The 24,162-nt window shown below is 44.6% G+C and overlaps 1 long non-coding RNA gene across 3 annotated transcripts; it reads left to right on the top strand.

Annotated features, from left to right (window-relative positions):
- The first annotated feature begins 2,264 nt into the window (after nt 1-2,264).
- On the top strand, nt 2,265-23,914 carry LOC136014517 (uncharacterized). 3 transcript variants are annotated; one of them, XR_010612747.1, is made up of 5 exons: nt 2,265-2,410; nt 7,595-7,841; nt 8,035-8,327; nt 15,526-15,634; nt 23,882-23,914. It is a non-coding gene; the product is annotated as an uncharacterized LOC136014517 (long non-coding RNA). The 3 variants fall into 3 exon arrangements; XR_010612748.1 differs by having other exon boundaries at nt 7,592-7,841; XR_010612749.1 differs by lacking the exon at nt 2,265-2,410 and adding an exon at nt 7,252-7,308 and having other exon boundaries at nt 7,592-7,841.
- The last annotated feature ends 248 nt before the right edge of the window (nt 23,915-24,162 follow it).

Genomic DNA, 24,162 nt, shown 5'->3' with positions numbered 1-24,162 from the left:
GGATTTTTTTGGGCCTTAATAGGGAAAGCTGTAATTAATTCTGATTTCTCGTATTGGTGTTCAATAGGAAGGTAATTGCACACAAACTTGATCCTTTAGTGTGCCCTCTTCCTTTTCTGGCTGCAGGGTGAGACAGTTCAAAGGACATGGTGCCCTGCTGATCCATGATACTTGTGTATTTTGGGGGTTTTCTCAACAGCTGCCTCAATATCATGTCCTTACAGATCAGTGCTGCAAGCCTGGGAGCTGATGTTCCGCAGGCTCATTCAAGGTTTGATGTTGGTTAGATGGGAAAGTGATTAAACCAACCAAAGCTGTATCTAATTGACAGCTAATGTAGATACCGTGTAAATAAGCACTACTTGAAGCAGGACTTTCAGCATAAGGACATCGGGAAGGCTATTGACTGTATCTGCAGGAGAGCCTGCAAGTTCATTAATCACTTATGATAAGGAGTTCTCTCTTTTTCATGAGCTAGAAGATATATCTATAATTAAGACAAATGAAGAAAGGGCAGTACTACAGCTTGCTTTATGACAGTAATGGAAAGCCAGAGTTTTATTTCAAGAGTATACCCACCATCCACTGGGAGCCGAAGCACGCAGTGAAAGGTATGGCCATGACCTTAAATCCATCTGTCAAAATTAAACCTCACTGGACATCCTCAATGGGTGAAATTCAGCCCTTGGAAATGCAGGTAGTTGCTATTAAAGATACGGATCTGAGAGTTAAACATAGCTATAGGAATCCTAGCCGAAAAAATACTAAGCAGGATACAAAAGTGCATTTTCACTATCACGGTTACATGGAGGGAGTGATATTGCACCAGTGAATGAAGTCCTGCAAAGCTCTGATAAAAATGATCTTTATGGAAACTATTAAATTGGGTTTGGCCATCTCGGGTTATTTTGTTGTTGTATCTTTGTCAGCGATCACCCAGGACAAAGTTTTCAGACTTTGCAGGAAATTAACTGAAGATCAGTTACTGTCTCCCAAATTTACGGCTCTGCAACTAACTACAGGCGCAGGCGTACAGTGATATATAATATCTCATGTCTTCTAGCCCATCGAATAGAAATCAGCTTCCTTGGGAGCAGGCAAAATGAAATTGGTGCATTACAAACAAATTTATTAAAGGCTGAATTCGGTCTTTCAGGAAACATGAGGAATCATCAGGGCTTAGCAGGGAATGAGATTTATTTTTCGGAGTATGAATGTATCTGAGGAACTCAATAAAAGGACCAGCATGGAGTAAGGTTACCTTCTGAATGTCAAAAGCAGAAGCAGACCTTGAGCTGATTAATGGCTGCATAATCTATCAGTTCAGAATCAGGGAGCTGTGGGTTGTAGCTGAATTATTCGTAAGGTAATTTGGCTTGACCTTAATGAGGGCGAAGGTCCCACAGACCGTGGAAAAGTCTATCAATTTCTCCAGCTCTGGAAGCACTTGAGGGTTTCTCTTACTGTGTCATTGCAAATGCATTTGTTGTTTGTGAAACCTCAAGGCAAGGGTTTTTAAACTCTTTTATAAATAAGACTGTAACAGCAGTGATAGAAAACATTCAACCTGGGACCTGATTTCTAATTCTACTTTTTGTACTGGGGGTATCATGTACCCCCAAAGCTCTCCCAAGAGCAGGCAGTGAGGTGTATGGCACTGAGGGGAGGTGAGCAGTGTGGCCAGATGGGTCGCTCCTGGGGAATCGAGCTTGTGATCCACGTATTGGGTTTGTATGGCAAGGTTTTGTAGCAGGGGGGCTACAGGAGTGGCTTCTGTGAGAAGCTGTTAGAAGCTTCCCCCATGGCCACCAATACAGCCAATGCCAGCCAGCTCCAAAGCAGACCTCGGAGCTCATCGGTGATGGTGGTGCCTCTGGGTTAACAGATTTAAGAAGGGGAAAATACCCCTGTGCAACTGCAGCCAGAGAGAAGTGGGAATATGTGAGAGGAACAGCTCTGCAGACACCAAGGTCAGTGAAGGAGGAGGGAGGAGGTGCTCCAGGCACTGAAGCAGAGAATCCCCTCAGCCTGTGGTGCAGCCCATGGTGAGGCAGCTGTGCCTCTGCATCCCATGGATGTCCATGGTGGAGCAGATCTCCACCTGCATCCCATGGATGTCCATGGTGGAGCAGATCTCCACCTGCAGCCCATGGAGATCCATGGTGGAGCAGATCTCCACCTGCAGCCCATGGAGATCCATGGTGGAGCAGATCTCCACCTGCAGCCCATGGGAAGGACTCACATTGGAGAAGTCCATGGAGGACTGTCTGCTATGGGAGGGACCCCATGCTGGAGGAGGGGAAGAGTGTGAGGAGTCCTCCCCTGAGGAGGAAGGAGCAGCAGAGACAACGTGTGATGAACTGACCTCAACCCCTGTTTCCCATATCCCGGCACTGCTGGGGGAGAGGAGGTACATAAAATCAGGTGTAAAGTTAAGCCTGGGAAGATGGGTGAGGGGAAAAGGTGTTTTAAGATTTGGGTTTTATTTTCTCATTACCCTTCTCTGATTTGACTGGTAATAAATTTAGCTAATTTCCCCAAATCAAGTCTGTTTTGCCTGTGACAGTAACTGCTGAGTGATGTTTCTCTATCCTTATCTTGACCCACAAGCTTTTGTTCCGTTTTCTCTCTCTTGTACAGCTCTGGTTTCTCCCTTTACAAAAACTTACAGTTCAGCCACACCTTCTGTCTGTCTTAGGCCTTTCTTACTGCAGATAAGGATAGGTGCTATGATGGGGTGAGGAAAAACTCCTGGTCACCTTAGGCAGAAGGTACCTGAGGAAGGTTACTCATCTGAGAGGTTTTGCTTGTACACAATTAAATCAAAGCAGTGATGGCTACTGAAGAGTAACAGTGCTTCCTGCATGTTTCCAGCCTTCACCAATACAGCACTGTGCTGGTCCTTCATCTGCCTGCCAGCAGTTGCCACGCAGCTCATCTATCAGATGCCTGCTTTATACAGACCTGTACTGGAGGTATAACAAAAGAGAAATGCCCCCCCCACCACCACAGTGCCAGAGAGAGCCTGGATTTCTCTGTTTTCCTTTCCTGCAGCAAATCTTATTGTTTGTAAGGGCATTGATTCCAACTTTTAATTTCCTGTACAATGTAGGTTTGGGCCAGTTTTCATCATGTGAATAAATGTTATGATTGGCATGAATGATGCATCTTATATTCTACTTTGTGGGTGATTTTTGCATTGCTAAAGAGCATAAGAGCATCCCATGGCTGTCTGCATGACTAGTTCATCCCGTAATTAGTTGCTTAAGGGCTGAGGATCTGGTATATTGGCTATTTAAGACAATGCAAAAGCTTCTAGTGGTTTCAGTGAGCATTGAGCTCAACTGAAATTGCTTTTCAACAGTCTTTGTTATTTTCCTTCAGCAAAAATGTCGTGATTTTTTAATACAGGGAATTATCTGTGTTCTCTCACTGTAGCTCTGTCTGTTTACCCTGTTGCTTTGCTGACACTGTTTTCTCATTGATATTTAGTTTGCTCAAGTTTCCAGTAAATTCCTCCAGGACCTGCTGTTTGGGGCTATCTTTCAGTCTGCTCCCTCATTGCAAATCCAGCTGCTATGTTTTTTTCCCATTCAGTTATTTTGCCTCATGCTGTTTCCCCGGTTTTCTTTCTCTATCTTCCCCTTCCTTCCTCCTCTGTGCAGAACAGTTCAGGGGCCGAAGGCTGAAAGCACACGTATGATCTGTGCTGTGCCTTTGCTCCTTCTCCTTTTCTGCTTTCTTCATGTTCTCCCCCTGGGAAGGAAATAATAAACAGAGGGGGAGCCAGGAACTGAGGCAGTATGGCCACACTTGTAGAAATAGGAAAGCTGAGCGGTGGATGGTAGTTTGACATACAGTATCTGAGCAGTCCTTACCTGTTCTGTTGCTTTGTGCTAAGCACAGGTGCCACCCTGTCTCAATTTGAAGATGGACAAAAGGGTTTACATGGCAAAACCAGTCAGTTCTAGCTTATTTAAATCAAAGCCGTACAGACCTCTGGATGGTGCAGGCTAAAGGAGACAGTAGTAACAAGATCCTGGGCTTTCCCACAGGGGTACAAAGAGGAATTTTGGGGCTCCTCTCCTGAAAACAACAGGTTGAAAACCAGACTTAAAGTCAAGATTTGTATTCACTTATTTACTTCAATGAGTTGTGTTTCTAAAATAGTTTTTTGGGGGGTTGGACGGTGTTGTTCTGGATATTCTTTTAATGGTAGTATTATTACTTACTCTGGAAAGATATTATAGCTTTTTACACACCTCAGTATTTCAGGGAGACTTCTTATTTCAGAAAGAAACCAATGAAGTGTTTAACTCATAGTGGTATCTTTTGCAACCTGTTTCTAGTGAGAGAAGTAAAGATACACTCGTTATAGTGCAAATTATAAGAATAATACACCACCTTCATTCACCCTTCTCTGGGGTAGACCTGCCAGCCAGTGGTACATAGACTTCTCTGGTGGGAAAAGGAGATGCAGAAAGTGCTGCCATCAGTCTTTGCCTGCACTTAGCTAGACCCGTTGACATTCCTGGAGTGTAATGGCAGGAAAGCTTCCCAAAGCCATTTGACTTCAAACATTTGAGTTATCATCATTGTTGTATCTGGGTCTGACAGGGAAAATGGTTTGTTGGTCAAAACGTCTCATAAACACACACATTAGACCCAGTTTAATCAGAGGCAGTCCCTCACTTGGAGCTCAGAAGGCTCATCCACAGGTGAAGGGGGAATGAAATAGCAAGCAATTCACTCCTGCACTGCCATCCTGTTGGGAAGGGATCAGTATAAATACTAGTTGCTCCGGGAAAAGGAGACCCTCCCAGGCTTTGGGAGCAGGTCCTTGTTTTGCCTTGATGCAGCCATCTAGGCAGGGAATGGGCTTATCCAGGACCTGAGGTTTGTGTCTCTGATAGGGCTGCCCTGAGATGGTTTGGTTTCAAGCCCGTTATGTGTCTTTACCATGGGGGTCAATAAGAAACCTGTTGGGAAAGGGCAAAAAAGCAAGTAGCCTTTTCTCCTGTACAACACTGGTCAGGGATGGGGCTGGCCCAGTGCCAGCTGACTATAAACAGGATCTCATTCTGCAAGTGCTTATGGGCCTGAGTAAATGTACTTGTGCTAATGGCCTTATTAAGCTCAAGCCTGTGCACGTTACAAATCTACACAAAGAGAAATTAGAGCCCAGATTAGATTAGTCGCTGACGGCTGTGAACGTACAGCTGTTTGCCAAATTGCACACTGAATTTCATTTTTGCGTAGACATTTACTGATAGCAATTTGAAGGCAGTCATTAGAACCCTCAGCCTTTGAATGAGAAATTTCAAGGGACACTTCAGTATAAATCTGCTCCTCCACTGTAAGAAATTGTTGCTGATTTGCTTTGGGCTATGGAAACCAATTACATGAATTTTGCACAATAACCTGTTTCTCCCAAACAGGGGTAGCACTTCTGGCCATAAGCAGACATACTTTTTACTTCCAATTAACTGTGTGGGTGTGTAAACATAAGGAAAGCTGCTTTTTTTCAACTTGAATTCAATAACCAGAGAACAGCGAGAAGAAAGAATCATCATTTACAGTCAGAATACGAGTTAGAACACTCTGGCTATCCTTATTCCCTTCCTCTGCAAGCCAGCTGGATTTGTGAAAACAGACATAGCCTTTCCCACCACACTGTAAATATTGCAGGCTTTATTCCTTTCCAGCTCCTAGGCTCCAAGATTTGGGAAAAGCTGTGACACTGATTTTTCAGAGCTAAGCTCAACATAATTCATGATGCTCTAGTTTTGTTTAGAACTTCAGCTGTGGTTTTCTTCTATTCCAGATACACTCTAGAGCTGCCCTGTAATCCCTGAACCCTGCTGAATTCACACCCTGGTGATAAATAAATGTTAAAGGGATGCAACTGGTAATTCTGCCTGGCTGTTAAACTGCCTCGTGTCACCCTATTCCTAATGGCTGCTACCAATGTGTGTGTTTACCTCTTCCAAGCTACAGTGAAAGTGCTTTTATCATATTATTAGTATAAAAATAAGTCACTGTTAATGCTTAAAGCAAGTGTTATCTTCTCTCTCTGCAGGCCCATTGTACTATGTTAGTATCTCTGAATTGAAGCTTTGTACACAGGAGTCGGGCCTCCTGTGTCATCAGTTTGAAAATCCTGGGAGCATTCTCTTAAATAAAAACTGTACAGGGAAGGACCAGGGTCTTTTTATTTACCTTCAGATTTCATCCTTTAGGACTTTCTTGCTGGGTGTTCTCGGGTTGCTGCTGCAATTAGGAGACTTAATTGGTTTTAAATGAAAGCTGAGATTCCTGTGTTCCCCAGGAGCTGGAGTTTTCATTAAAACCACCACCCAATATCATGAGACTTGCAATTAAATTCCTGAGCTGCCAACACAGTTGCAAAATGGTTTGTAAAGCCAGGGTGGAATACGTACGTTGTGAGAGCAGGCTTTCAGGTGGTGCAACTGCTTCTGCTTTAGCTGAGCTCTAGATACCTACTGAGAGGCACAGCACTGCCCAAATCAGATTTAGCCAGGTCCTTACCAAAGCTGGGACCAAGACAGATAAAGCCACAGTGTATGTAATTGCATGTTACCTGTGTGAAGCAAAGGGCATGTTATTGCTGCATGAAAGCTTTGTTAATGCTTGAGTGTAAAGGCCTGCTTGGGAAAGGAGAAAAAAAGGACCATGACCGCTTCAGTTGCATCTTCTGGGACCCTAGAAAAGCTTTTCTTTTCAAGAAATAGTAGCATTGGGAAGATAAAAATAGTAATATATGCTGTGTCTTCACCCTCCAAAGTCAGCTGAGAAGAAAAGGAGGCATCATATCCACTTTTTTGCTTGGTTTAGTTCGATGATCTTAGTACAATGTGCAAAAGCTGTGCCTGCCAGGTTGGGGTGTGGACTGATACCTAACTGGCAGGAAAGGGGTTTTGATTTGGTCAGAGGGGAGAGGTTTTCCTTTGTTGACTGCTCTTGCATCTCACACTGAGAAGAGCATCAGAGTTTTCAAGTAACAGCCTAGCAGCAAAGTGATGGTATGTTGATAATGTAGATGCATGAATCTGTGATCCAGGTGGCCAATGCATCTCCCCGTGTGCTACTGAGGGGCTGATGAAGCCTTGATTAACTTGAAGGCTCAATCAGAAGTTCATTTGAAACTGTGACTGTCAGAAGTGCAGGGTTCTGTGGTTGTTTCCAATAGCCCTGGCTGAGAAGGTGCTTTCCTTTCCAGTCTGGTGAGCTCCCATCTTCCCATGAGCAGTGATGCCTGTGGCCTTGCCACACAGCAATTTCAGAAAGGTGGGTGCCTGTCCCCGTTGCAGTTGCCATTTTCTTCCTTTTAGGTGCTGGAGAGAGATTACTTTTTTTTCTTGAATAAGACCAATATTTGGAGTAACTTGAGTTTCCATTTATAAACCCATTTGGTGTGATTATGTAGCAGCAGGAACTGCTGGGACACATAAAGTGATTTATCTGACAGGTCCTATCTCTAGGTCTAGCAGGCCTAGAGATCAGGCTTTCCTGGTAAGAGCCCCCACTGGAATAGCAGCCCGGGTTTTTTTCCCTTTCTCTTTTTTTCCAGCAGCAGTGCTACTTTCCTAACTTAAAAGCAAAACCTGTTCCTTTGCTGCACATCGTGCGAGTCTGCAGACACAGTGCAGGAAGATGGGCAGAGGCCAGGAACGCTTTCATCTTAATGGGGCTCTGCGTGTGTGTGAACATCCCGGGGGGAGCCCTCTCAGGGAAGAGCTTCAGAGCCCGAGGCAGTGTGCAGTGCCGATAAGGAGATGAAACAATAGCTGCGACACCGAGAGCCTTCACACAATTACTTGGTGAGGATGTTACAGAGTCAAGTGCTTTGTGCGTTTGCTGCAGGAGCAAATCTGCTCACTCCTGAATGCTTAACTCTTCCTTTACCATGTCATTTAATACACAGCTTTTAAAGGCATCCGAATTTGTGAATGCTAAGGAAATAGCACTTGTGTTTCTTGTTACTTGCTATGGTTTATGTTTCCCTGCTTCCAGGGCCACACTGAGACCTCCAAAACACTGCATTGGAGCCCAATGTGAAGATTTAGCAATGCACAAGCCGTACTCTGGCAGAGGTGGGAAACCTGAGATGTCCTTGCTTGAGATCCAGAAGTGGAGCCAAGGAACTGTTCCCAAACTTCTTCTATTATTGCTGCCTCATTTCCTCATTAATGCCACAAAGATTGATGTGAAGGGACTTCCACGGTGCTAATGGAATTACCCACCTAAATCTCCCCTGTGCCAATAGCAGGGAACGCTCCAGTTGTCTGCCCTCAAGTTAGTGCTGGGTGAGTAATTGAATTATTTGTTAGCTAGCACAAGTAAAAATCCTTTCGTTGTAGGTCTGCTTCTTGGTGGTCATGTTGAGGGCTTTTCAGTACCTTTTACTTAGACCTGGGTTATAATTTGAAATACAAAATGAAAACATTTTGATCATTTTCCCATTCCAATGCCAGTGACGGTCAGTGCTTTCAGCTGATCATCAGCTCTGCATTTTTTCCCCATGAATAAATTGCTGTCCTGCAACATTTCACCTACCTCTATTTAATGCACAAAATCTGTCTAAAAGAGCATCTTTGAAATTGATGTTTCCCATTAATTCTAATAGCGTTTACATGCTTGCAGTGGTGAAGTCCTTAATCCACTGTTCCTTTGTATGACGTGCATCACTGGTTTAAGGCAAGGAAGACGTTTACTCCAGTGCATAGGAAATGAGCTGTGCTCTTCTCAAAGTGAAAGCTGAGAGGAACCCAGCAACCTCATCTTTTGGGGTCAGGCAGACACTGTATTTCTTGAGACTGTAGCAAAGACAGGGGATGAAAAGACACTCTGAAGGGGATGTGAGTCTCAAAATGCACAGAGGCCATGTAGACAGGGGCTATATGAGAGGGTTGTGGGCCATTCTGCGGGTATCCTTTTTGCAGAGTGAGCAAGGTGCCATAGGTAGGGGTGAGTGATCAGCCTTGTGCTCCTTCCCTCTCTCAAAGGTAGTCACAGGTTACCCTTGTGGTAACTTGGGCAAGTTAAGCAAGTGTGGTAGGAGCTGTGAAACTCGTGCATGTCTGTGCCTGCTCCTGTCAGGACTTCCACATCACTTCAAATCTGGTTGTGAATTTACTGAACATCCTTAACCATAGCCTCACTACTGCCAGTTAATTTCCTTAAATCCCTTTATATTTGGTATCTGTGCCAGTGCACAAAACTGTGCTGGTTGAGCTCAGTGAGGAGGAAGGGACCAGCTCAATCACTTTTGCTGAGCAGAGCTGACTTCTGTTCTACTGAACAGAACTGGACTGTAGTGACAGGACAAGGGGTAAAGGGTTAAAACTTAAACAAGGGAAGTTTAGATTGGATATAAGGAGGAAGTTCTTTCCTGTTAGGGTGGCAGGGCACTGGAATGGGTTGCCCAGGGAGGTTGCAAATGCTCCATTCCTGGCAGTGTTCAAGGCCAGGTTGGACAAAGCCTTGTGTGGGATGGTTTAGTGTGAGGTGTCCCTGCCCATGGCAGGGGGGTTGGAACTGGATGATCTTGAAGTCTTTTCCAACCCTAACTGTTCTATGATTCTGTGAAAATGACTGTGAAGGAGTAAGAATAACTCTGAAAGGAGCCACTCTCAAACCAAGATAGGAGGATATAGCTGGGGCTGGGTAGCCTGCTGTGTACAACCTTTTTTACTAACCTTGTTCAAGTGTGTGCACAGATAGCTGGGAATGATTTATTCATTGTAATAGGCTTGATCCTGTGAAGCTGTGAGTGTTGCCAGCAGAGGTGACCAGCTTGGCTGCTTCATGCAGTAGGAAGAGAGTTTGTAGCTACGGGAAGGAGAAATACAAGTTCAGGACATTGAAAATAAAAGACTCTGGAGAGTAAAGATAGAAAACTACCATGTGTTTGGGGAGAGGAAAGTAAGCAGGAAGCAGGAGCCTAAATTAGGCTGCAGCTCCCTGGGCAAAACACTCAGGTTATAAATATTCTGGTAGCATTTAGAGCAGGGCTGATTGTTCTTTGCTGTCCTTGACGCTATCGGTGTTATTCATGCTGGTATTCTGCTTTGCTGACAAAAGCACCCAGGGTATCTCAGAGGTGTAGGAGGAGGCTCTGTGTGGGCTTGGCAGCAAGATTTCTGAATATGCCAGTGAATGAGGGGGCTGCTCCCTGCTCTCCACCAGAGCCTGCAGCGCTGTGGGACCCGAGCCGTGGGTTGGGGTGAACCAGGGATGCTGGTTTTAAAGAGCATCTTCCCAAAGGAGCTAAAGCTTTACACAAGATCACTGACTTGCCTTGACCTTTGTGATCAAGGTGGCACAAGGGCTTGAAAAGTCATCACCACTTCTCCCCAGCCCGAAAGCTGACAGGGAAGGGAAAGTGAGGCATGAGAGGAAAATACGGGATGCGGAGGCCCCAGCAGGGTGGAGGAGCTGGGAACAAGGCAACAAAACACTTCTCATTGTCAGAATAAAGCACAACAGATTTCAGTCTTCAAAATCCCACAGCAGTTGCTTTACAGGAGGAACACAGTTATTGCTCCAAGGAGCCGGCGCCTGCAGCGAGCTCCACCTTTCCCTCCCTCTTTGTCATGGCCCTTTCCTCAGGAGGACCGAGGGGCAAGTGGGAGTCAGCAGCTCCCACGCTTCGTGATAAATGAGACCAGGCACCGGTCAGTGTTTTCAAGGCTGCAGTTTCTGGGGTCACTGGAAATTGCTGCATTGCTGAATGCAGTCAATCCACTTAACAGCACAGCAGTGCTTCCAGAGGATCCCAGCCTTTCTGTGGCATACAGAAATGAAAAGTGCAATCCAACCTCTGGTTCAAATGAAAGCGCTCTTTAATCTGGAATAGCTCTACCCTGGGAGGTGCCTTAAATACGATAGCAGGGCTGCTATGGTGGGGAGTATGCTTTTTTATTTGTAAGGAAAATAACTTCATTTCTCTCATAAAGAAGTTTAGTGCAGAAAGTTAACTTAGGTAATGTCTTTGGAAGCTGAAAATATCAGGAACTCAGATAAAAGGAAGCAGTAATTTCTTTTTTACGCCTCTTTTAAAACCCCTGGGAATTCATTTCCTGGTATCATTGTCATAACTCCAGACCTAAGGAATTCATTTGTATTCATGTCAGTCCCACCTATGCTTCCTTAAGTATCGCATGCAATTCAAACTAAATGGACAGTTAAACCAAAGATGGGACTGAAGCAAGTCAGACTGCAAACCATAGGCAGAGTCACGAATATAGATAGCCTTTAACAAGAGCTCCTCTGTGCCATCAGCTGTTCTCTGCCTGGCTGCAGTGTTTTTCTTGGATCATTTATACAAAGAGGACACTTTGATTTTTGCTTCCATACATGACATATCATGAGACCAGTGTTGATGTCCCCATGGCGTCAGTTCAAGTTTTGCCTCTTCTTCTGGCTGATATATTTCCCCTGTAGGAAGAATAAATGGAACTAGTACATGATCTTTAAGGTCCCTTCTAACCCAAACCATTCCATGTTTCTATGCAGCACAGACTGTAGCCATGAAACTTAAGGGCTCTTGCCCTGACCTTAAATGTTAATGGTTACCAGAGATGGAGCATGGCTGGTCAGCCAAGTCGGATGTTTCTCAGGTATCAGTCTTCTCTGGGTGGGAGACATTTTGCAGGCTTAGATTATGACCATTGCCGTGTCATTGATTATCATCTACTTCGTGATAACCTCACTTACGTATGTTCAGTCTGCAAGTTCGGTTGTTTTAGGGCAATATGAAGGAAAATGAGGTTTTGAACCCTAAAATCACGTCACCTTGTTTGCAAAAAGGAGGATGTGAATAAGTGAATGGTGCGTAGCTTCAGCATTTGGGGTTTGCTAGAGGATTTTAGCTTCAGTAGATGAACACATGTGAGGAATGGAGCAGTGCCTTCTCCCATAGATTTCCTCTGCATCACATTTAATAAGTTATCTTCCATTTTATGGGTTTTTATGTTTACTCTTCACTGTGTTAATGCTGTCAAGCAAGGGTTGGGGAATAAAAGCCCAAACGGATAACTCAGTTGTCTCAGATGCTCTCTTAATCTCCATTGCTTTTGGGGCAGATGCATCCTTTTCCTGGCACATAATTTCCAGCTCCAAGGAAACCATTATCAGTTTTACTTAGAGTACAGTTTGAAATGTATCATCTATTCATTATTATCTTATTTTGAAGGAAATGGGCCATTTATGATTTTCAAATCACAAGCTTTAATGATTTCTCTCTCCATGAGAATTCATTAGGCTTTATTTCATCATCTACCTAATGCACACTATGATCTTTCCAAACAGCAATTGCAGTTACACAACAGGAAAAACAGACTCCGTGGACATGAGGAAAAACACCCTGGATAGCAGTCTAGACAGTTCAATTCTGCAACATCAGAAATCGGATACCAATAGTTTAGGAAAATTGAAGCTGAAAGAAAGCAAAATCACTTTGCAGACCCAGGATAAATGAAAAGCCAATCTGAATATCAAATTGACCCTGCTCCAGGGGAGAATAATTTGGCATGATGCGCTTGCCAGCTCTGAATGTGTTGCTTACAGGCAAACATCAATCCTGCAGATCAAAGGGAAGGGATTTGAAAGGGCCAGTCAAATCTGGCTAATCAACAGATGGTTACCATGATATGGTGGAGCTCAAGATCCTTAGGGCACTGAAGAAAGTACACCGCAAACTCACTAAACCGGATTACAAAAGACTTTGGCCTCTTAAGGGTTCTGCTTGGTAGAGTACCATGGGATAAAGCCCCGGATAGAAGAGGGGCCCAAGAAAGCTGGGTAATATTCAAGGATCACCTTGTCTAAGCTCAAGAGTGATGCATCCCAGCAAAGAGAAAGTCAGGTGAGAGTGCGAGGGTGGTGAGGCACTGGAACAGGTTGCCCAGGAGAAATAAGGCTCTTGATCCAAATGCAACCCTAGGATCATTTTGAAGCCAATACACCCCTAAGGAAAAGCAGCACTGTAAGCTGCAAGGCTTTTCTGGTAGGAGTGTTCCTTTACGCAGAAATTATACAGCTATTGACATCAATTTTAACACAGCAGCTCAGGGATGGCCTTAATGAACACAGAGCAAGTAGGAATGAGCATATGAGAAATGAAGGAAAAAATAGAAGGAAATATCCTAGCCTCAGTGAAGTTACTGGAAATTTTGTCATGAACGTACAAAAAAATAAGTACTTTTTCCCTTTCCTCCCTTTTTTTAATAGTGGTCTCGTTAAAGTGCTTCTGTAGCCAAGCAGCCTTCCTCAGGTGCTTGGAGTGGCTTGGTTCATTGCTGAACCCACTACCGAGAGCCAGAACAGGAGTGGTTTCATTCATGAAGTCCCACTGCCGGGCATCATTAGTGAAGTAGGAGTTCTCTTTTCTCATAATTACTCTGTGCAGACATTCCTGGTGCTGTTCAGCTTCAGTTCATGGTTCCTTCAAGCTAAGTGCAGCTTCATAAAAAGCCAGCCTAAGATGTGCCTGGTAAGAAGGTACATGTGCAGAGCGCAAATGTGAGTGTTAAATGGGAAGAGAGGTTGGCAGGAGTTTGTACCTGTTAGTTACCATCAGGTCTCAGGGTAGCTTTGCCACCAAATTCCACTAGAAGGAGAGTTTCGACCTTTCAAAGTACCATTCAGCATCTTGTTTAGTTAAATAAGCCAGCAAAGATTATATATTAGTCTCTGACAGGGCTACATTTGGGTGAAAACCATGCTGAATTATTTATTTTGTCATTAATGTCACATAAACCGTAGTGAGGAGAATTATATGGGCTGCAAAAGTGAGCAGTGCTGCGTCAGATTCAAACAAATGGAATTGTTACTCTTCAATACCAGTTGTGGGTTGCAGCTGCTTAATGTATCCAGGAGAGAATGAGAAGTGAATGGTAAATCAATGGAAAGGTTCACACCTGAATGATAGCGTTTAAATAATGTAAAGGGTCCCTCAGCACACAGTGGGGTTATTTAAGGCATTAGCATTTATGGCCAGTGGAAAGACATGGAGGAAAGTGGTTTGGAGGTTTTGTCCTTGTAGCTGCAAACCTCAAAGAGCTGGAGAGGAGCATACCAGGAAAATGGGGTGAAAGCTCAAACCATGCCTGGAGAAGGGGAAAACAAAGAAATCTTCATTTGCCCAAGCTAAGTTTTATTGATATTGGTCTTGGGTAAGCCCAAAAGGGGTCTTGTGCAAGCCCAAAAGGGGTCTTGTGCTGCACAGGGCAAAGGACACAGAGGCTTGGTGCTCTCTGTAATACTTGAGGCAAGGAGGTGAACCCAAGGCCAGTTTGGAAGTAGATGCTCAGCTCTCTCTTGTGCTGCACAAGAAGACACTTGTAAGCCATGCTGTAAGAGTTTCCAGAACTTGGATGCTCTGCCTACCTCTTGTCAGCTGTGGATATACCGTTCAAGGCATCCTGGGTGTTTACAGCCATGCTCCTTCTTCCGTAAACTGTTCATTAGGACTGTACTGATAGGACAAGGAGCAATGGGTTTAAATTTAAACAAGGAAGTTCAGATTAGATATAAGGAAGAAGTTCTTTACTGTGAGGGTGGTGAAGTGCTGGCACAGGGTGCCCAGAGAACTGGTAAATGCTCCATCCCTGCAGTGTTCAGGGCCAGGCTGGACAGAGCCTTGGGTGACATGGCTGAGGGTGAGTTGTCCCTGCCTATGCTTTCATACTGATATTGGGCACAGTTGAATGTGCATGGCCTCAACAGCAGCCACCATTAGCTTACCCAAAAGCAGTGAAATCTCAGTGCGTTGGCTGCAACCCCTACCTTCCCTCTGCAAGTGTTTTGCCACCACACATCAGGCTGGGAGAAACTGGGATTTGGCAGGGATGGTATCTGGTTTCTGATTCTTTTGGTGGGACATTGGTTGTAAGACTTATGCAGCTGCATAAAATAGCATAAGCTATTTGGTTTTCTGTTTTTTCATCTATGAAATTCAGAAGTAGCCTGAAAATTACATCGAGATGAGAAATACTTTAGTGACTGTATGGTGCTGAGGCACAACTGGAATGAGGTAACAAGGCTGTGATACTTCGGTTTATTAAGTTCTTTACTGCTGTAATGGTTGAAGTTTATGGCAATGGTATCAGAAATACACCTGGTTTTTTTTAAGAAGCTGAGGCACTATTTATTCTACAGTGAGAAACAACAGCCTGTAGGAAGACGAAACTCAGCTTCTCATGTAACCTTAGGGAGGATGTACCTCAGCTCATGAAGGTCGAGAGAGTTGGAATATGGAAGATTTGGCAGAATAACCTGTGTACTGTAATGGTAGGATGCAGCCTTTAAACAGGCACATCAACCAGAAAGGACTTCTGACAGCTCTCAACAATAGAAAATTTCAAATTCAAAGCATGACGGACAAAACTGTGCTTTGTTTTGTTCATGGAACAAACTCCTAATACAATAACACCATTTGCTTTAGCGTCTTCAGCTCTGACTTTCCGATAGAGACATGAAAACTCTCTCCTGTCTTCCCAGGCTTTCTTCTATCTACCACCCACCGGTCTCTTCACTCGATTCCCTTCTCCCAGTTGGATGCTCTGAAGTTCACCCTTGTTTTTGATGGCTCCAGAGCATGGAATAGGAGGTAAGCACAGCACTAGCAGTGGGAAGTTCAGGTTAGATATAAGGAAGAATTTCTTTACTGTGAGGGTAGTGGGGCACTGGGATGGGGTGCCCAAAGAAGTGGTAAATGCCCCACCCCTGGCAGTGTTCCGGGCCAGGCTGGACAGAGCCTTGGGCAACATGGTCTAGTGTGAGGTGTCCCTGCCCATGGCAGGGGGATTGGAACTGGATGATCTTAAGGTCCTTTCCAACACAAACCAGTCTGTGATTCTATGACAGCCAAGTCTCTTGACCATTTCAGCAGCCCAGGTTGGTGAGAGCAACCAGCAGATGGGAAAAGCAGGAGGGGCTCTCCCCAGCTACCTGGCTGGAAATCCAGTGTAGCTCTCTTTAACTGTGAACTCAACGCAGCAGCTTCAAACATGTTACTACTAGCAGCTGCCTTTCACTGGATTTACATGACTAGGCTTTGCTGTTGTTCATCGTCCTACTCATTTCTGTGTTGCTTTGTGTATATGTCATACAGCATGTGTGACACATCACTAGTCATTATTCTGATGTGCTCTTTTTCCCTCTAAATCATGGACAGAGATGCTGAGCAGCATGGAGCCAATATACAGCCGACAGGAACCTGTCAGAAATGCTCTAGTAGATGAGAATTTCACCACTCCCCATTCTGTTTGACCAGCTGCCATTTAGTCATTTTTGTTGAGAGATGCAACACACTCTGTTTTGATTATGCCCCGTGAACCTACAGTCAGAGTGGTTGCACGACATCGGGTTACTCAGTTCAGATAAGGTGCGATGCAGGAAAACCTTCCTAAATACATTTCAGCCTAGAAGAGTAGCTCCTGAAAAAAGCAAAACCAGAATATGCTGCAGTCACAGACCTCCAGGAACTGTAGAGACGGGATTTGGCTGTGTTACACCGGGTGAAGCTACTTCAGGTTTTGTTTTTGCTCTAGCACTGTTACTTCTCTGAGTAATTACTCAGTATTTATACAGCACTTTCTTTTCCTGACTGATAGAACAGCTTGTTTGCCATAGCAACCCCAGTGATGACTCTGCTTCTTAGGTACCAAACACCTTCCAGCAGATGCATATCAGTACTTATCATGAACTTTGGTGCTTCTTGGTGGTTTAAAGCAAAAAGGATCTGTCATATTAATAAGATGCCAAATGGGGAAAATAAGATATGCTACAACCTCATTAACTAAGATTGCATTGTAATCATCTTTAATAATGCTTTTGCATCCCCTGTTGGTTTTGCTTTCCTTTGTCTATGCATGCACTTAAAAGTAAAAAAGTAAAAAGCAAAGATTTTCTTGAGAAATAAAAGGATACAGGTGCAGCTGTTGAAGGATATTTTTAGGCTAGTGTTTGACAAAGACGTTGTTAGCACTGCCAAAAACATCCGAAGGTGAGAGTGGATCTGTGTTTCCCTTAAGGGAAGTTCCTCTGGGGTCACAGTGATCCAGACTAAAAGGCTGCTGGATGCTTGCCTGGGCTGTCTGCAGCATTTGCAAGCAGTGACTCAGTTTCCTTCTGAAGCTGAGTGTGCTGGAGGAAGGCAAGGAATCCCTCATCTCTTGGCTGACCTCTTCTTCATCTTTCACAGAAATGTTGGTGCTGTTGCAAAAGTCACAATAGGCTGCTTCTTGTTATGTCAGTACACAGGGATGGGCTGAGAGCAACGTTTGCCTTCACCAGCAGGTCCCAGAGGTATTGTCTTGGCTGAGAGTTAGCCTCATTATTGAACAACATATTGGAGTGATTTACTTGCTCTGAGAAGACAGACCTTCCTCTTGCAGGTGTCTGACTCTTGTGCCTGGAGCTGCTTCAGCAGTGGGCAGCTGTGCCATTTCAGTGTGACTTCAGTGAAGGCAATGGAGAACATGGAATATTTTTCCAGCCTTGTAGTTTAATAACCAGCTTGTAAATGATAAAGGGGGAAGGGCTGCTCTGGAAACGGATGAGATGCAGGAAAGCAGGAAATCACGTACCACCACACGCAACCACCCTCAGGTCTGATCACACTCCATTTGAGATCAGCTGAGGTTTCGCCATCATTTATGCAGATACCCCTAAATGTGCTTACCTCTTTTCCTGGCAAGCTTTTGAGCTGTTCCTAGGCTGTGTGCAGCTGCAGCACCTGGGGCAGGTCAGCAGCTGTGTGGATGGATTTGCAATGTTCTTCTGAGGCAAAGCATGCCAGATCCCAATGCTCTTGGGCTTGGTAACAACTACCATGATGCTCAGAGGTCTGGATCGAGCCCTAGAAATGCCACTAACCAGCTGCAACTGGAAGCAAACCCAGCTCATAAACATTGCTGCAAACCAGGCCTGATGTGTTTTGCTTTATGTTTGACCAGTTGTCAGTGTTTTGACTGGACAAAGTTTGTCTTAATATCCTCAGAATCTTCTTATTCCTTTGGGGTTAACTAAGGGCAAAAAGGAGGTGATTCTTCTAAATAAACTTTCAGATGAGAAAATAGGAGACAGGACTGTAGGATCTTTTTGTAAAGAAACAAAAAACTACAAATAAAAACAACCAAAACCAGACCACCAAAGAAATCCATTCAAAAGTACAAAAGAGAAGGCCTAAGTATCAATGCCTTTGCGGAAGGCTTGGCCTGCAAAGCTCCAAAGCAAATCATAATCCAGTAATTGGTGGCTTTCTGCACCACCAGTTCTGCTTCTTGAAGCAGTAAATTCATCTTTGCATCTCTGTTTAGAAAAAACCTCAGGGTCTTTAAAGCAGGAGTAACAGCAACAGGGGATGGCAACGCAACATCATCTCCTTGGGCATCATGGGCCTTGCGCAAGGTCTTCAGGGATGCTCTGCTGCAAAAAAAGAATGAAAATCCATTATTTCTGCTTCATCTGTTGTCAGCACATAAGATAACTTGGTGCAAGGCAGTGTTCAGAAGGATTTAGCTTGCCAGTGTGAGCACACTGCAGTTAACCTTGATGTACTGAAACAAAGGTCAGGGTAAGATATAAGTGGAGATTGAGGGGAAACTAGAAGCAGGTAAGCCCTGCTTAGCAGAGAGCCTTCTTCCCTATATGGGAGAAGGGCAGTGATGCATTTCATTTTGCAGGTATTTGGAGCTGTGAGAGTGAAGGCAGAGCTCAGGATAAGGTATCAGCCTGACCTTAATCTGGAATTCATGGAGACCAGTGGTCTGGGCTAGGACTTGCTCTTGGAAGTGTATGTTGGCTTTAACAGGTAGAATAGATCTGGCCATATTTGATGTTATGGATATTTGAGACTGCAGGCATGAGGTTAAGAATAGTTTTAGAGTTTGTGTTTGGGTTGAAAGCTGGATAACACTTCTGCAGCATCTGTTTTTTCTTTTAGAGAAGAGCAAGACAGAGCAGCGTGTGAGGAAACATTGGGAATATATATATGTATTTAGAAAAAGAGAGATATTAGAAAGAAAAGAAACAAAACCCAGGCACAATATTTCATTTGCACAGTGAATTATCCAGATCAATTCCTGACTGAATTGAACAGCTTCATCTTCTTGTTGAAACTACTTTGAAATCCATTCTTTTTCTCTCTGCTGCTACTCGGGACCCAACTGTGTAATGACAGCTGGGCTTCATCTGCATGGTTTTGGGAGCTGAAGGGATTGTGTTCTTCACAGCTTATTACCGGTAGGACATCTACAGAAAGTGCTTTTCCATTTGCGTTCCAAAAATCAGCTTCCCCAGCTGCAATCTTCTACTTGGGAGCAGACACCTGTAAAGGAAAAACAAGTTGCAGCTTTTGATGTTTCCGCTGATGTAGTAATTGTTTTCTCTGTGTAACGGGGATACCTGGAAGAGATGCAAAGTGCTCTTTCCTGCCTGTCTGATAGGTTGTATTTTAAAGGGAAATTGAGGCATCTCCACACTTCCATGCTCCTGCTGCAAATCTCCAGGAAAACTGAGATACTAAAGAGGTGTTGGCTTGTGCTCGAGTTCCTGCGGCATTTTGTAAAGCCTGCTTTCCTTGGGAGAAAGAGATCCTTAATGCTGTTTCGCCTGCTCATAACCCTATTTCTTCTTCTCCCCACCTTTGGCAGTATCTACCGTGTGGAGGCAGTAGAACCCTGAAACCTTGTAAGAGTTTCTGTTTGTGTGAGTTGTGGGAAGTTCTGCTTGTCCATTGCCCCATATCTCTATCCATGGCGGCAGGCTGGGTTAAAGCTAGGGCTGGGATCAGATTCCCCTGTCTCCATAGTGTTGGTTGCAGCTACTGCTTCCCCAGGAGGACCTGCTAGAGCTGGGGGGTTTGAAGATGCCCCATACCTGTGGCACTCTAGTGCCATAGTTCTTGTCTCCCTCCTTGGTGTCACAAGAAATGGAATGGAGGCATCTTCCTGCTGAGGAAGTTGTAGCTGATACTAGACCTGCCCTGATAAAAGCCACTCTTCCCTGTTCCTGCAGGAACTTGGAGACCGTGCCACAGGCCATCGTCTCCTGATGCTTTCCCATGCAGGCAAAACACACAACCCCACTGAAAGCTGAGCCGGGGCTGCAGCACCCTTTGTTGGTCTCGTATTGTGCTGAAAGGTGCTGAGGCACTGATGGGGCAGAGCAGGGCTGCTGCCTGCACCGCTGTTGCTGCCTTCCCTCCTTATGCTGCTGCAACATTTGTTTTCTTGATGGGAAGAGCAATATTTTGTGACAAAGGTAGAGCAGCAGAAATTGCTCTCCTTTCTGACTGTCCTTCAAGGAAAATCTTTCAGATCTGACTCTCCGGGGGCTGAAATCAATGCAGGCGTTAAGCAACACGGCTTTGCTATTTGGATAAAATAGCCTAGTTTTGATTAGGTGGGGAATCGGAGGATAAAGGGATTTCTTTTTCCCAGAATTGGGCATAGAATAGCAATGTAAAAAGCTGGATCAAATAGCTAAAGCCAATATCTTCCCCTTGAGTCTTTCTTTTGGTTCCTTTGTAACACATCAACTTAAAAGAGACTTAAGCTCCAGATTCTGAAGGTTGCTGAGTGGGAGGGTGAAAAATTAAAGACAAAGCGAGTTTCACAGCTGCAGCCTCTTAGGAAATTGTGGTAACAACCTGTCATCCTTGGAGTCCTGACTGATAACACTTCTGCCTGTCCTTGTGCCTGTTGGTCTTTACCTAAATTATCTGCTATTTAATCTGATATTTAATGATGCCGTGTGACACTGGGTACTGTGCAGTCCCTTTAACGTGTTGTCCCTCTCCTGGTACTCAGGAATGCAGCATGGACAGGAGGGAAAATATGCTTTTTGATTACATTTTGCTCCTGATGTGTTAATCCTCTCCGGGCTGCTGAGCTGCTTAGTCTGTTGGCTACATTTGGGCAATGCATACAAGAAGCTGATGTGTACGCTTTCGCATGCCTGCAGACATACCTGTCCTTATTCTGCGTTCTTACAACTCAGTGTCAAAAGGACAGAACAGATACAAAAATGCTTATTTTAATACATCCTATGTTAAACAGCTATTCCTACTGAATTGTTATAGGGATACATACTGCCATTTCCTCCAAAAAGGTGGTTTTCCCATGAAATACCTGCAGTTTCCTTCCTAGATCAAGGCACAGTCATTCACAATGATTGCTGATGAGCTGAGATTCCTGCAGCCCCTTCCTCTACAAGGTTGCACTGCTCAAACCCAGCTTTGCTGCTTTTATTCCTTATACTTCATTTTAGAGGCTAGGCCAGGCCTAAAGGCTCTGGATGGGTGACAGGGCATGTGGACAGACCCACTTGTGACAGGGCTGACAAACCTGACCCCGTGTAGGAGACTGGCAAACACCTCACGCTGCACCCACAGAGCTGCCCTCAGGCACCAGCTCTGACTCAAATTCAATCCCACTTCTTCCCTGGTCTGCAGTAACTTCTTTCTTTTAGCCCTTCATGCCGCCTGCCTCGATCTTAGTCCGATTTACAAGACACAAGCTGCCAGGCTACCTGAAATATATTGAAAGAAACAGCACAGATATCCCCACAGACGTGACAACAGAAGAATAGGAAAAGGAAAGAATCCCCTTGGATATTTTGTCAGGTATATTTGGTGGGGATTTATTTCGAAGAGCTTGTTTTAATCATGTCTTTGGTTAAAAGAGAAAACTGTTTTATTAAGGGTACTTCTTCTACTTCTTTTCTGTAGAATTAATAGTCACATTAAAAATTACAGCTTCCACTTTGCATGCTAATTTTGACTTCTTATTTCTGCTCCTTTTAATTTTTTATGAAGTTATACCTGGCTCCCTGTAATCCTAAATTCATCATGAAGAAGGAACCCAAATGCTATTGCAAATCTGCTTGCTGATTTCCAAGGGTACCTTATGACTTGAAAAGCATGCACATTTCCTTCAGGAAAAGAATCATGGCTTGACTTCGTGAACGAGGATAGAATCATAAAATCATAGAATCATAGAATAGTTTGGGTTGGAAAGGACCTCAAGATCATCCAGTTCCAACCCCCCTGCCATGGGCAGGGACACCTCACACTAAACCATCCAACACAAGGCTTCATCCAACCTGGCCTTGAACACTGCCAGGGATGGAGCACTCACAGCTTCCTTGGGCAACCCATTCCAGTGCCTCACCACCCTCACAGGAAAGAATTTCCTCCTTATATCCAATCTAAACTTCCCCTGTTTGAGTTTTAACCCGTTACCCCTTGTCCTGTCACTACAGTCCCTGACAGAGTCCCTCCCCAGCATCCCTATAGGCCCCCTTCAGATACTGGAAGGCTGCTATGAGGTCCCCACGCAGCCTTCTCTTCTCCAGGCTGAACAGCCCCAACTTCCTCAGCCTGTCTTCATACGGGAGGTGCTCCAGTCCCCTGATCATCCTCATGGCCTCCTCTGGACTTGTTCCAGCAGTTCCATGTCCTTTTTATGTTGAGGACACCAGAACTGCACACAATGCTCCAGGTGAGGTCTCACAAGAGAAGATGTGGGAAGGGCTTTACCCACGCTTACTACAAGCACTCTGATGACTAAAAAAGCCAGTGTGAGATAGGCAAGTCCGGCTGCAAAAAGCACAGTGAAAGGTCTCCTTGGTATAGGCAGGGCGCGATTCTTTCTACATTGTCTTTTCTCCTCGAGACTAGTTCTGCGTTAGTTCTCAAAGGAGTTAATGGCATTATGTATGGTGTGTCGCCAAGTCTCCCAATTGGAGGCCAAGGTGGACCACTGATGGTAGTCACTATGGCCAAGGCTAAGGTGTTGTTTCAGGGAGTCCTTATATCTCTTCTTTGGGGAACTTCTCTTGCGGCAACTGGTGGCAAGTTCACCGTAAAACACCATCTTAGGGAGGAGGTGATCCTTCATCCTGGAGACGTGCCCTGCCCAGCGCAGCTGTGATTTCACAGCAATATGGCCTCGATAGTGGTGACCCCTGCCCGTTCAAGGACAGTAACATTTCTTGCTTTCCTGCTTCCAGAGAAAAGCTGGAAAGTTCAAAATATAGAGGCTTCAGTAAAAGAAGATCCATAATGAGGAAATTTCTGAGTATTGTAGTATCTACATAACATCCTGGGGTTTGGCAACTTGTTTCATTATGTCTGGGGGGTTGTTGTCTTGTTGGGCTTTTTAACATCAGCAGCTGGTGGCATTGCATTGTATCTATTCTGGAATTACACTTTGGTGCGGGGTATGATGCTACAACAGGAATGGGATTCCAGAGTGATGTAGGTTCTTTCCTTAGGGAAAGTTTTGCTGCAGCTCATGTACAGTAGCTCACAGAAGATGGAGCTTATTGCAGGAAAGCTCTTGGCGAGCCCTGGGGACACCCGCTCTGGTCGTGCCACCCCCTGTCCCTGGCACAGTTTCAGGATATTCCCATCACAGGTTAGATCTGGCTCCATATTCACCAGGGAGATGATTGTACTGTGACTTTTCCAGAAGGGCACTGCGCAAGAGGCACCAGGCAACCGCTGCCTGCATCCCAGGGTGCGATTTCTCTCCCTGGGGATATAGCAGCCCTGGCTAGGAAGAGCAATCGGATATACATCGGTTGTGACATTGTGCTTGGATCAGAACTGGGAGTCAAGAAGTGTAAAGCAGCCTCTGTCACTGCTTCCCTTAGGAGAGATTTTGCTTTTGTTTAACTTCCCACACCTTTGCAAACCTTTCCTGTGCAGGCAGCTATTGCTCTTTCGCTTCCATAATGTATCTTTAATGAGCCCTTGTACAGAGACCACAAGATACCTCTGATGCCTTAAGCAGAAGCCATGAAACTTTTTATTCTATCCGTATGATTTTATTCTTTTACTGGACAGAGAAATGCACCACAACTCTAAGCAAGTGATGGGATGATCCTTGGTGAACAGAAGATGAAGCAATGGGTAAGTAGTTCCTTTAAGAGCAAAAAACATGTTCAATTAGTCAAGCCTTGTGCTGCTTTGAAGCAGTCAGTGTTTTTGTTACCTTTTCAGTTTGAGCTACTGCTTAGTCAAGTAGACAGTGTCAAATCCTGCTAAAGCAAACTCCAACATCCTGAGGTCAAATGATGACATAATGCATCATGCACAAACTGAGCTGGGTTTATTCTCCTTTCCAT

The sequence above is a fragment of the Lathamus discolor genome, chromosome 5 (assembly GCF_037157495.1).
Source record: "Lathamus discolor isolate bLatDis1 chromosome 5, bLatDis1.hap1, whole genome shotgun sequence".
Classification (NCBI taxonomy): Eukaryota; Metazoa; Chordata; class Aves; order Psittaciformes; family Psittacidae; genus Lathamus; species Lathamus discolor.
This window is presented reverse-complemented; position numbering and strand designations above follow the sequence as displayed.